Here is a 14,480-nt window from a genome sequence, read left to right as displayed (position 1 = left end):
TCATTGAATTTTCTATGACTTGATGTAACACCCCGGCCTATTTGGGCCCAGAATCAGCCCACATCCTATACAAAAAAAAAAAAAAAAAACAGGGGAGGCAACGAAGAAGAGAGTCTTCTTCCACTCAAATACATCGGAAGAGAAGCTGAATCCGAGGAGGATTCGACCTCCCCTCCACCCTATAAAAATCCCCTCTCCTTTCCTCTAAGGTTGGCCACGACGAGCACCGGATTTCTTCTTTTATTTTTTTCAAAATTTTTCATTGAAGCAGCGGATGTCATCATCGTATTCATTTCAAATACTCACCGGAGACCTCACTAGAGTCGGAGGTAAGCCCTTCTTCTCTTTCTCCTTTTCCTTCCCCTCCTTTCCATGGCTTCGTGCACCCTCGCCGGCCATCGATTTTGCTGGAAATAAATTTCAAAGAAGATCCCCTGTTTTCTCCATGTTATCTTGTTTTTTTTCTTTCCATCACTGTTTGCCGTCGTCGGACACCAGACCCGATCTCTCGACGTCGTCGAGGACTGCTCCACCGATTGGAGTGGTGGTCAGTTGGGGGGGAGGCCCTTAGTTTGGGAACAAGGGGGAGGAAGGACCTCCCCTGTTCCGTGAAGAAGAGAACCACACAGGTCCTCTGCTCCCGTGAAAAGAAAAAGAAGAAGGAAAAGAAAAAAAAAAGGAAAAGAAAAGAAAAGAAAAAGAAAAAGAGAGAGAAAAAAAAATAGGAAAAAAAAAGAAGGAAAGAGAGAATTTTTCTCTCTCCTCTCCCTCCTTTCTCTTCCTCTTTCCTCTCTCCTCTCTCTACCTTCTCTCTTTAGATTCTCTACCTATTTTTCTCTCTAGATTTTTTTCTCTTTTTATGGATTTTGTCTCTCTAGTGTCTTTCTCTCTTTGATTTCATCACAGATCTTAGGATAAACTTGAGATGAAAATAAGATGATCTGAGATTGCTCCGAAATTCATGCAGTAGATTAGATTCCGATCCGATCTTTATTCGAAATTGATAACATCAATCATGGTTAATCCATATTGAGTCATCCTGATAGGACCTCTGATGATCTCGACCATGATTGCCTCATCTGAAGGATACGAAGATTCTCTCTCCATTTTCTCTCTCTACTTTCTCTCTCTAGAATTTTCTCTCTCTTCATGGATTTTTTTCTCTAAAAGTCTTATGGATCAGTGGAGGATCCTGATACATAGACAAATCCTAATTTTGATTAATCCTAAAAGAGGTCCTCGATTTGTGTTATTAGGATCGATTATCGGTAATTTCTCTATATGTGATTTTTATATTGATCAGGGTCATGAAGAGATGATTGTCTGCATATGATATCGAGTGGAATATTTTATTAAAGAAATTCATAAATCAAAGAAGAATATTAATTTCTGTGCTGGATCAGTCACCAGTAAAGATAAGAATCTCTGTACATGATCACTATTATGTATATGTTATTTTACTGTTGGTCTTGCATTATTAGTTATGCATCGTCGGATTTGAGATCGATGAATTTATTATATCTAAGATATTGTTATTTGATTTTGAGCATGAGTATGTTATGTCAATATATATATATCAGAGATTGATGGTATGATTATATGGATATGACATATCTGAATTGATCATAATGCAAGTCGGAATTGATTTGATGAAATCAACACATAATGATTAAATCAAAAGAAAAAGGTATATGGTATGGACTAACCTTGTCATGTGGAACAACCGGCCAGGAGCTTATGTCTGGGACAGCCCGCCAGGAGCTTATGCTTGGGACAGCCCCCACTGGCCTACAGGTGGATCAGCCGGCCAGGAGCTCATGCCTGGGACAGCCCGCCAGGAGCTTATGCCTGGGACAGCCTCTCACGGACTTTCGTACGTGGGACAGCCAGCTAGGAGCTCATCCTGGGACAGCCTTGAAAGGCTTTTTAAGTAGATTCGATCCGGATGATGACTGAGGTATAGACTTGGATAGTCCAGAGCCAGAAAGAAAATGTGAAAAATCATATGATTATGAAAAGAGAAATAAAAGATAAGACATGAAATAATTGTTGAATAAAAATGTTTCACCTGTTAACATATGATGATGCATCTATTTTAACAAGACAGAAAATTTATGGATGTTTGCATTATTCTGAACATTGAACATCGAATTTTATATTTTATTATTTATCTTTATTTTTAGATTATATTATTATATCAGTGTGATATGGGAATTCTTACTGGGCTGTAAAGCTCACACCTCTTCATCTTTCTTTTTCTTCTCAGAGTTACAGGACGTTCATGATTGGCTATGGCTTAGATTTATGGGTGAACAGATGGATAGATAGTGTCATAGTACCTGATCAGAGGATTGAAGAAATTTAATTTATAATTATGTAAGATTTTACGAATTATTGTTGAAATTAATTTTTATGGATGTTAAGATTGTAATGATTTATTTTGGCCTTGCATATTCTTTAGGGCTTGCTCTAAGGAGTGTGCAGCCATCACGTATCCAATCCGAATGTTGGGTTCGGGGCATGACACTTGAGAATGAGATGAACCCCCTTGTTCCTTGAATGATGAAGCAAACTGTTCATGATTAAGCATAATGCACTGATACGAAAGTGTTCAACTACCTGTCGTGGTACTAAACACCAGAGTGTTAACACATTATATATTACCAGTTATATAAAATTACACATGATTCATGTAAATAGTTTGTTTTCTTCAAAAAATATCAAACGCATGGACAATTAACAAAAACTGATGGTTGTTGCTTAAAAAAAGCCAAAAGTGCTCTCTGTCTCTCTCTTTCTCTCTCATGGATGCACACACTCACTCGTGGATCAAGTAAAGAACAGCTAGGAGCTGCAACTAGAGATAAAACTTTCAGGAGTACTGCTGAAGATCATCAGTTCCAATCATCATTCAGTTCACCAGTCCTATGTGGAAACTACAGGCTGGCACAGTGCTCGGTGGGGTGGTGTCAATCAGGGCCCTGGGCATCATTCAGCCAATCAATGACTTCCACATAGGACCCACGAACTGGGTGGTGCCTGGACAGGGCGATTTGTGTGTGTGGTTTGGGTGGGGGAGGGGGTGTAGGTGGATGAAGAAATGAATTACAAAACCTTGCATGACGTAGTCAGGATGGAATGACGTACCATCGCATATGGATCTTTCTTTGATGATTTAAAGATAAGATAATGAATAACTAGCCAAGAGACTACAATGATGTGTTTTTCAGACTAAACAATATATGAAAAATGTCAATCTCAAAGTAAATTTCTTGCAATCAAGGAGAACACGCCTGCAAGAGACCCATTAATACGACCCAATATTTGGAATTGTGAACCAGTACATATTTGGATCAATTGACTTGCAATTCTGCAGCATAATTTTCTTTAAAAAAAAAAATAGATAAGGACATAACTGAATAACAAATTGTGATAAAATTTAGAGCACATAATTGTGGTTTTGATTTTATTCAGATGATTTGGTTCGTATTTTGATATAAAATAAGCTGTTAATGGTAATTAGATGAAACTCAAGCATGATAACATAAAAGCTATGTCAAATTGTCAAGTGTCACTTAAAGAACATACAATAAACACCCAAATTAAATGCAACCAAGATGCATGCAACAATATAAGTCCTGATACATCATTGGTCCATCATACTCTGGTCCATATAACTCAAATTTTTTTTATATATATAAAAAAAAAAACCTTTGATGCGTGAATAAGATTAGATAAACATCCTTCATCAAAAGAAAAACCTAGGGAGCTCTTCTCTCTTCCCCTTTGGCTCCCTCCCTTTCACCCATTTGCTGCGGTGTCTTCTCTCTTATTCTTTCTTCATCAGCATTGCTCTTCTACTCATTTTCCTTCAAAACATCAGCCAGTGCTCCCAACACTCCTGGAACTCCTCTTTGTCAATGATGTTTGGTGTGTGGATTCCAAGCACACATTTGTGACTGAGTTCTCCCCTTCCCTTCTTTATCGTTCCTGCCTGAATCTTGTCCTCTATTTCTTCCATCACCACAACACAGTTGCATCCCTGCCCACCTATCCATACATCTTGTAATCATTGTTTAGAGGGTTGGAAGGCATGATCTTTGACCTTATTAGAAATCATAAGCTGCAATTTCATTTAGATCATTTTATCTAATTAAAGATCTATATAATAATAATAATGCAATATACTGATATTAAGAGCCGCATTCCGTATTGACACATAAGATTATAGGATAATCTTCCTCAATACCACATATCAAATTTTATCTTTTATATTTTATAAATAAAATATAAAAATATAAATAGTATGATAAAAAAATGAAGAATATTTTAAATTATTATCTATTTATATATTAATAGTATAGCGATACATGGATATTAGGAGTGGTATTTCGTGTTGATATGTAAGATTATAGGATAATTTTTCGCAAGACCACATGTCAAATTTTATTTTTTATTTTTTAAATAAAAAATATAAATATAAATAGTATGATAAAAAAATATTTTCAATTATTATAACTCACTTTTATTCTAAAAAAGAGAATCACAGATATTAGAGGTGGTATTCTGTGTTAACACGTAAGATTATAGGATAATCTATATAATAATAGCAAAATGATATACGGATATTAGGGGTGGCATTCCGTATTGATAAGTAAGATTATACATAATCTCTCACAATGCCATATATCAAATTTTATTTTTTTATTTTTTATATTTTTAAATAAAAAATAAAATCATAAATAATATTATAAAAAATAAAGAATATTTTAAATTATTATAACTCAGTTTTATTCTAACAAAAAATCATGGGTATTAGAAGTGATATTTCGTATTGACATGTAAGATTATATGATAATCTCTCACAATGCCACGTATCAAATTTTATTTTTTTATTTTTTAAATTTATCTATCTATCTATCTATATCTATATAATATATATATAATAATAGTAAAATGATACACAGATATTAAGAGTGGCATTCCGTATTGACGCATAAAATTATAGGATAATCTCCTATAATGCTATATGTCAGTTTTATTTTTTATATATTTTTTAAGTAAAAATAAAAGCACAAATATTAGATAAAAAATAAAAAATATTTTAATTATTATCTATCTATCTATTTATATAATAATAATAAAGTGATACAAGAATATTAGGGTCAGCATTCTATGTTGACATTATAGGATAATCTTCCACAGTGCCATGTGTCAAGTTTTATTTTTTTATTTTTTAAATAAAAAATAAAAGTATAAATAATATGATAAAAAATAAAATATATTTTAAATTATTATAATTTAATTTTATTCTAAAAAAAAAAAATAAAAAGCAGACAGAGTCATGGTCATTAAAAGCCAGAACCCTTTGCCCTCCTCCTATCCCATCGCCAATGCTGTTTCCAAAGCTTATGTTCTCTATCTACCCTCTTCAAAAAAATTGAATCTTAGTGATGCCGACTATGGTAGAAAGGTAGAGGAAACTCCTTAAAAGAAAATGACCCAATCATCTGGACTTGACACCATGGTGCCCGAGTCTGCACCCAAAGATGTCGATGACATTTTCAAGAAGATGAAAAAGACGGGACTTATCCCTAATGTAGTTACCATGCTTGATGAGCTCTATAAAGACAGATGGTTCAAGAAGCAATGAAGCTATTAGGATTAATGCGTGAGAAAAAAACAATCTCTGATATTGTGATTTACACAGCGGTTGTAGAAGGCTTCTGTAAGGTAGTAAAGTTTGATGATGCAAAAAGGATTTTCAGGAAAGATATAGAAAAATGGGATATGCCGAATGCTTTTAGCTATGTAGTTCTGATTCAAAGCTTGTGCAAAGAAAAAAAATTAGAGAATTCTATTGGATATCGGGCATTTACCAAACGCAACAACTTTCACTAGTTTGGAAGGTCATCTTTGGAAAGAAGAACTCTCAGAGACTCATTTTATTCCATTATGAGATTAATTGGTGAGAGCAACTTTTAATGTAAAAGGTCGAGTGCTAGTTTATATGCTATTCTAGAATCAGTTTTATAGCAAGAATCAATGTAGGCCAAGTGTGCTTCTCGCCCACCTCAACCTTGACCACCTGAATGCCCTGGAGGCATCCAGTCAATCATAGTGCCCCTACCAAGTTGGTGCTTGGGCAGGGCCGGTCCTGACATTTTTTAGCTAAATGAAAAAATGGGACCTTCTCTATTAAAAATTAACATACTTTAAATATTAATTATCATTGAAAAATTAATCTACGTGCAATAATTTTCTATAGATATATTCGTTAAGCAGTGTATAAAACCCATCATTAACCTATTTAATTATTTTTCTTGTTATAATATTGTAGAAAGCCATCCTTGCACCCTATTGGAACATCAATACAAGGTCTAGGCCTGGGACCTGGGGCGGTCGCCCAGTTTGACCTGCCCCAAGGCCGGCCCTGTGCTTGGGTTAAAGTAGTATTGACACTTGAGACTTGGTTCGGTTACCACCTACACCCGATAAAAGATGTTCAGCCTCAGCATCCAACCCCACCCCTTTTCTCTCTCCAAGAATCTTGATAGGGCCTGTTGTTTGCTGACTTCTAAGTCATGAAATGCAATCCTAAACCTATTATTGGCATTAATTTGCTGTCTTCTTGACTTTGCATGCTTTTATTGGCCACCTCTATTCAAAAAATGTTGTAGTGACATTAATTGGGTTAAACACAAAAACTTCCAGTGCAGCTGATATCTCGAAAGCGGGTCCTGTTGAAGACTCTGGATTTGAATAGCAGGCAGAAGATCATAGGAAATCGAAATTAGAAGTATTTTTTGAATTAAGATTGTCAGATAAAGATTCATGCCATGAGAAAAAAAATCACCTGGTGTACATTAAATGACAGCAACAAAGTTTGACTGGCTCTGTAATCTAGAATTTAGCCATTTGAGGATCTATGGAAAATTTGCTTGTTGGGATAAGTCAATCGACCTCGGATTCAAGTCAACCAACCCCCGACATCTGACTCAACAAAGATCGACCGACTGAACATATAACTCTGACTATGCATCGACTGACACCGACTCATGGTCGACGAACTGATTGACATTCGGCTACTACCGATCAACAGCAGAACAATCTCCGACCTGGGATCGTCGGCATATTAGAACTACTAATCGATGATCACTTGGACGTTCAATCGACATACCAATATTGCCAACATATAGTCAGTCAGTCTGCTCAACATACAGTAACCATTATGAATGGTTATCGAACACGTGTCACGATAATTAGTGGAGATTAATAACCCACTAACTCTACAATTATGATCCGATAATTTAGCATCATAAAAAGTGGGATCACATACTCGACAGTTACATCAGGTTTACTTATAAAAGGAAGATAAGGAAACAGTACTGGTAAGACACTTCTAACCAGAGCTCTGCTACTCTCGATATTTAAATCTACTACTATTCATCAATTTTTGTTTTGACTTAAGCATCGGAGGGTCCTCACCGGACACAACTCTAGTCTGTGAGGATGCTGTTTTATAGGTGCTCATCACCGACGATAGGCGATAGGAAGTTGGCCGCAACAGACTGGCACGCCAGATAGGGGAGAAAAAATCTGCAATCAATCATGTCAAAAATTAGAGCCCAACATTCGATTAGATCTGCAAGGCACTCTTCCCTTCAGGAAGATGCTCCTCTCCCACCTCTGGTAGTAGAGCCCAGCTCTTCGCATCTCGTGGTCACCACGGATGCTCAAATCGCTGCACTCATATAGTAGATGAATGTTCTGATGGAGGCTGTCAGAAGCCTCTGACAACAGCAAACTCAGCAGCAACAGCAGCCACCGATAGAGCAGCCAATGGCACAGTCGATGCCATCTAGGCACAGCCGCCACCCTCCACGGCGGTCACCTTCTTCCTCCCCAGAGCGGCCATCTCGACGGTCCCACCGAGATGGACGACCACATTCCCGGCACTCTCACTGTGTCACCCACCATTTGCAGCATTGTCCCTCTCCTTCCCACTTTCACAGTGTTAGGAAGGAGGAACGACAGCGGATGCCTTCTGCTTCTCTCTCAAACTCATCGTGAGGTTCCACTCTCGAAGTCTCCCGGCATCGGCGATTAGACGACTATGAATGCAAGTTTCGAGAAATCGAGTGCCGACTTGCTCAGCTTTAGATGGAAGGTCAGAAATCCTCTAGCGATTACGACTTCCACACCATCCAACCACTCTCTTGGCACATCTTGGATGAGCCGATCCCAACTCAGTTCAAGATGCTGCAAGTGGAGTCATACGACAGCTCCACTGACCCAATCGACCACCTGAAGAGCTATAAAGCTCTCATGATGATTCAGGGGGCTACCGATGCTCTCTTATGCATTAGCTTCCCGATAACTCTTCGAAAAATTGCTCGGACTTGATATTTCGAGCTTCAATCGAGAAGCATTGATTCCTTTGAGCAGCTCGAATATTTTTTCGTGGCTCACTTCAGCACTAATTGAAGGCCGCCACGAACATCTGACAATCTCTTCTCAGTCAAACAGAGAAAGACTGAAACTTTAAGAGATTTTGTGGCTCATTTCAACACAGCCACACTTGAGGTCAAGGACCTCAACGAGGATATTGGCCATGAAAAGGAGTCTGAGAGGATCCCAGTTCTCCTACTCTTTGGACAAAACTCTCTCTCAGACCTATGTTGAACTTCTCGAACATGCGTACAAGTATATCCACATAGACGAGGCTGCTTCTGATCGACACCAGACAGAAGGCAAAAGTCAGAAGAAGAAACAGAAGAAAGGTGAAGCTCTGGCTGAATCAAGTTGGCTACCCTCTGATAAGCGAGCTTCATCTCAATGACAGAGTCTGAAGTCGAACTATGGCTCAAAATCGAACTATGGTAGATATGACTCTTATACTCCACTCTCTGCTCCTCGTGCGCAAATACTCATGGAGATCGAAGGAGCAGAATACCTACGGCACCCTCCACCGATTAAAGTTTTCTCAAGGAACCATGATCGAAGGAAGTACTATCAGTTCCATCATGATCATGATCACGATACTGAACAATGCATCTAGCTCAGGGACGAGATAGAAGCCTTGATCCGATGAGGCTATCTCGAAAAATATTGAAGGGATCAGCCGACTCAACCTCCTGCTGATCGACCACCTCAGTCGCAAATGAGGAGGTTATCAATAATCAGCCAACTGCAGGGGTGATCAATATGATCTCTGGACAATCAAATGGGGGGGCAACTTTTGAAGAAGAGTCGGTGAAGAGATGACGACTCAATGATGTAATAAATTTTTTGGAAGAAGATATTCGGAGAATTTAAGCTCCCCATAACGATGCTGTTGTTGTTTTGACAATAATAGCAAATTATGATGTAAAAAAAATCCTTGTAGATAATAAAAGTTCGACTGATATCTTTTTTTACTCAACTTTATTCCAAATGTGACTACCGACTGATCGATTCAGAAGAGTCTCGACGTTATTGATCGATTTTATTAGAGATGCTGTGACTGTGGAAGGAGAAATTTCTCTCCCCTTAACCGCAGGAATTGAACCACTACAGAGCACTATTTATATAACATTCATGGTTGTCCAAGTCCCTTCGGCCTATAATGCCATACTTGGATGACCTAGCCTTAATGCATTGAGAGCGGTGGTCTCAACATACCATTTATTGGTCCGATTTTTGATAAGGAACAGAGTCGAAGAAATACGTGGAGACCAACAGTTAGCTCGATGCTGCTTTTTAGTTTTCAGTCAAAATAATAAATCTGAAGACTCTCTATCCGTCGATAAGTTGGACCAAAGAGAGAATCAAGAGAGGAATGAACCAGCTGAACAACTGGTTTCCACCTCACTAAAAGAAGAAGATCCAAAAAAGATGGTCCAAATTGAATCGTAGCTGTTTGATCCGGAGCGACAACAATTAATAAATCTACTAAGAACAAACGCCGACATCTTCGCTTGGTCGGCCACCAACATGCCAGGCATCTCTCTGGATGTAATAACTTACCGACTCAACATCAATCCAAATATCAAACTGGTGAGACAGAAGAAACGATCTTTTATCTCTGAAAGATAAAAGGTCATTGATGAAGAGGTCGACAAGCTCCTCATAGCAGGCTTCATCAGAGAAGCTACTTATCCCAACTGGTTTGCCAACGTAGTAATGGTGAGGAAAGCCAATAAAAAATAAAGGATCTGCATCAACTACACAGATTAGAATGAAGCTTGTCCAATAGACAGCTTTTCATTATCGAAGATTGACCAACTGGTTGATGCAACTTCAGGCCATTGACTTTTAAGCTTCATGGATGCTTTTGCCGGATATAATCAAATTCGGATGGCACTTGAAGATGAGAAGCACACAGCCTTCGTAACCGATAAAAATATGTACTGTTATAAAGTGATGCCTTTCGGTTTGAAAAATACTGGAGCCACCTACCAACACTACAAGGAAAGAGAGTTTAAGCGATAAATTTATTTGCAATGAAAAATATTAACATCGTAAATAATCATATCAACGATGCAAAAAAATTTTCATCGGTAATAAAAAAATATTTACGATGATTATAAATTTTTGTCGTAAATAAAAACTATTAGCGACGAAAAAAGAGTTTCATCGTAATAAAGAGCTTATTTACAATGAATATTTTTATCATAAATATTTTTTTTAAATTACAAATATCCAAATATTAGCAACGATAAATCTTTCATCGGTAATAGTTAAATTTTTTATGATGAAAAGTTTGATTCCTTTGCCAACTATTCTCATTTACGACTAAAAATTTTCATCACTAATATTTGAAGAAAAATAAAAAAATAAATATTTTTGATTATTTACGATGTAAGTCTCAGTTACAAATAATTTAATTATTTATGATGAAAATATATGTTGTGTCACAAATAACGATTATTAACAATGAAAATTTTCATCATTAATACTTTAAAAAGTTAGATAATTTAAAAATTTAAAACATATAGATTATTTATGATAAAAAAGTAACATCATAGATAATTAAAATATTTATAATGGAAAGTTTTTTTTCATCATAAATTATCAAGCATTTACGATAAAATTTTTCATCGCTAATACCTGAGAAATAAAAAAAAATTAAAAATTCAAAAAGTAAGGTATTTGCGACTTAAGAAACATTTTCGTCGTCAATAAGTAATTTTTTTGTAAAAAATTAAAAAAATTAAAAATTTTAAAATTACAAATTATTTATGATGAAACATGTTTCATCTCTAATATTACTTATTTGTGATGAAAACGTATATTCCGTCACAAATAAATATATTTTAAAAATTTAAAAATAAAAAATAATTTATGATGGAACTTATTTGTTGTAAATAATCAACTATTTATGATAATAAATCAAATTACCATCATAAAATAGTTACTTATTTATGACGTATATCTTTCATCATGAATATTTAAAAAATAAAAAAATTTAAATTTTATAAAGTAAACTATTAACGACGGTAAAAGAATTTTCTATCGTTAAAATAGTTTCTAACGATGAAAAATTTCATCGCTAATGCTTTAAAAATTTTAAAAATTAAAAAAAACTTTTTTATTAAAAGATTATATTATAGTAAATTTTTTTATATTTATAAAAAATATAAGATAGTTTTAAAAAATAATATATATAAAATAAAATATGTAAAATATTAAGATGAATATGTAGTAATATAAAAAAATTATTAGAATCATACTTAAAATACCAGATGTAATTTGAAAAAAAATAATAAAAATTTTTATCATAAAAGAAATTATAAATAACTTAAAAAATAGTAAATATTAAAATTAAAAGTTTACAAGAATGATGGATAGAGTGGGCCAAGATATTTTAGATTATGTGACTGTATTTTATCTAGTTTTATCATTAGTTAGTTCATAATTATCATATATACTAAATTTTATATTTATTTATATTTATAATGATATATTTAAAGAAAAATCTTGATTTTGTTGCTTGTGATCTTTGAAAACCTCATTTTATTTTATTTCTTAGATATACACATAAGTAATGAATAAAAATTTAGAAAGGTTGATAAGCTGATATGGATGAAGGAAAAGTATATGTGGGGTATTGGTCAAACCTACTTCAACCTGCATGTAAAACAAACATAATTTGACCCATTGACACCCTTATTTTGAATCATGCTTCTGCCTGATTTTGGTTGGTCTTCCATCCATTTTAGTTAATAAACAAAAAAAATAAATAAAAAGGGTGACATGGCAGTAGATCAAGGAAAAATTTTGCACCCCATATCTGGGCTTTGGTGCTAAAGAGGCCTAGTTCTATTTGCCGATGGCTCCATTGAGTCTCTTAGATAGGATCAGGCCCAAATTTAGCTTATTTTTTATGTAGTTCTCATTGAACCTAAACATAATATGAGTTCTACAAAATCTAAATAAGCATGACAAAATATATGATGCCTGGGAAATAGGTTACGGAAGTATTAACATTCTATGAAGATTTAAAGATAGATATAGTCCCAACCATGTGGGCCATGAAAGAGGACCGGATGAACTTGGTCACATACTTCCTAAACAACAACATCAGAGAAGAAAGAAGTAAGGTACTTTTTTGACTTCTCAAATATCATCATTTTTCATATGAAATCCTAAGTTAAAAAGTTTGCAGTCAAATCCTTGAACTCGCTTTCAGTGAATCAATGTGGTCCTATCGTCTATCTTGTCAGTTGGATCTGAAAATTTTTTATCATGCGAGCATTATATAATTACTTATAAAAGACTTATAAAGTAGAAATTCTTTTTTAGTAATCATTAGCGATGGAAGGAATTTTTTGTTGCTAATAACGTAATTAGAAATGAAAATAATCATTGTAAATAAAATTTTTTTATCGAAAAATTTTTGGTGGAGACTATTAGCGACAAAATCCTATATTTTTGTTGTAAATAATATTTTTCAGGGAGAAAATTCTTTTCAGCGGGAGATTTTTTTTTTGACGGGAACTATTAGCGATGAAAATTTTATTAGTCGCTAATAATCTTATTAGCGATGAAAAATTTGGTTTTTATCGCAAATTATTTTTTTTGTTTAAATTATTTACGATGAAAATTAATTATTAGCGACAAAAATTTTCATCGCTAGTACCCTGCGTCCCATCATGTCCCATCTGAAACCCATATTCTTTCTCGTTGCCCACCTCACCCTCACTTGGCATTCTCTCGTGCTCCCCCCGTGACATCCCGCGTCTCTCCCCTTGTCTGACTGCTGTCGCTATTCGCTCCGCCATCGCCGTCACCATCCGAAAGTCGTTGCCAGCACCACCATCGAGGTGAGTTTTATTACTTTTTTTCGAGGGGGTTTGGGCTGGGGATGGGGACGGTGACAAGGCCGGCGAGCCGGGCCGACGACTGTGCTCCTAGGCCTGGGACGGTGGGCCGGGCCAGTGGGACTTATGGGCTGGGGCTGCGGGGCCTGTGGGTCGGGTCCGACGGCCCGAGGCCTGGGACGGGTCGACGGGCTGGGGCTTGGGACGGGTCCGGCGGGTCGGGGTCGGGGACGGGTCCGGTGGGTCGGGGTCGGGGTCGGGGACGGCGGTTCGAGGCCACGGGGCCTGCTTGCCAGGGCTACAGGGCCTACGGGGCGGGTCCGACGGGCTGGTGCCGGGGAGGGCGGGCCGGGGATGGGGACGGCAGTCCGGCATCGATGGGCCGGAGATGGGGGCCTGCAGGGTCGGGTTGGGTCCGGGCTGGGTCGTGGCTGGGTCCGGGGCCCGGGGCCCGGGTCAGGCCGGGTTGAGTTCTGGCTGGGTCCGGGCCGTGTCCGGGCCGAGTCGGGTCTGGGTCGGGTCAGGTTCGTGATCGGGTCAGGTCTGTGATGGGGCTGGGCCTGGTCATTTTCGGGTTGGGCTGGGCTGGTCCGGGTTATGATTGGGTCGGGTTGGGTCCGTGACGAGACAGGGCCGGGCCTAGTCATTTTCGGGTCGGGCTGGGTCGGGTCAGTTCCGAGCGGGTCGAGTGGAGCCGGGGTAAATCGGGTCGGGTCAGTTCCAGTCCGGGCCAGGCTGGGTCGAGTTGGGCCGGGATGGGGCAGGTTGGGTCTGGTAGGGTTCGGGCCGGGTCGGTTCCGAGTTGGGCCAGGGCCTTCGGGGAAGGGTCGGGGACGGGGCCGGGATGGGGCGGTTCGGGTTGGGGCTGGGCCGGGTCGAGTCGGTTGCAGGCCGGGTCGGGTCGGGCCGGGGTCGGGTCCAGGTCAGGTCCGTTTTGGGTTGGGCCGGGGCCTTCGGAGATGGGGTCGGAGCGGTCCGGTAGGTTGGGTGGGCCCGGGACTGGTTGGGGTCGGGACGGGTCGGAGTCGGGTCGGGTTGGTTTCGGGTTCAGCCTGGTCGGGTCATGCTGAAATTATTATAATTGTTGCATATTATTTTTTAGTATTACTGCTGAAATTATTTAATTATTTGACTAATTATTTTTTTACTAACACAATGCACATTGCTGTTACTTGT

Source organism: Elaeis guineensis, chromosome 16, assembly GCF_000442705.2.
Source record: "Elaeis guineensis isolate ETL-2024a chromosome 16, EG11, whole genome shotgun sequence".
NCBI lineage: Eukaryota > Viridiplantae > Streptophyta > Magnoliopsida > Arecales > Arecaceae > Elaeis > Elaeis guineensis.
Note: the sequence above shows the minus strand (reverse complement) of the source record.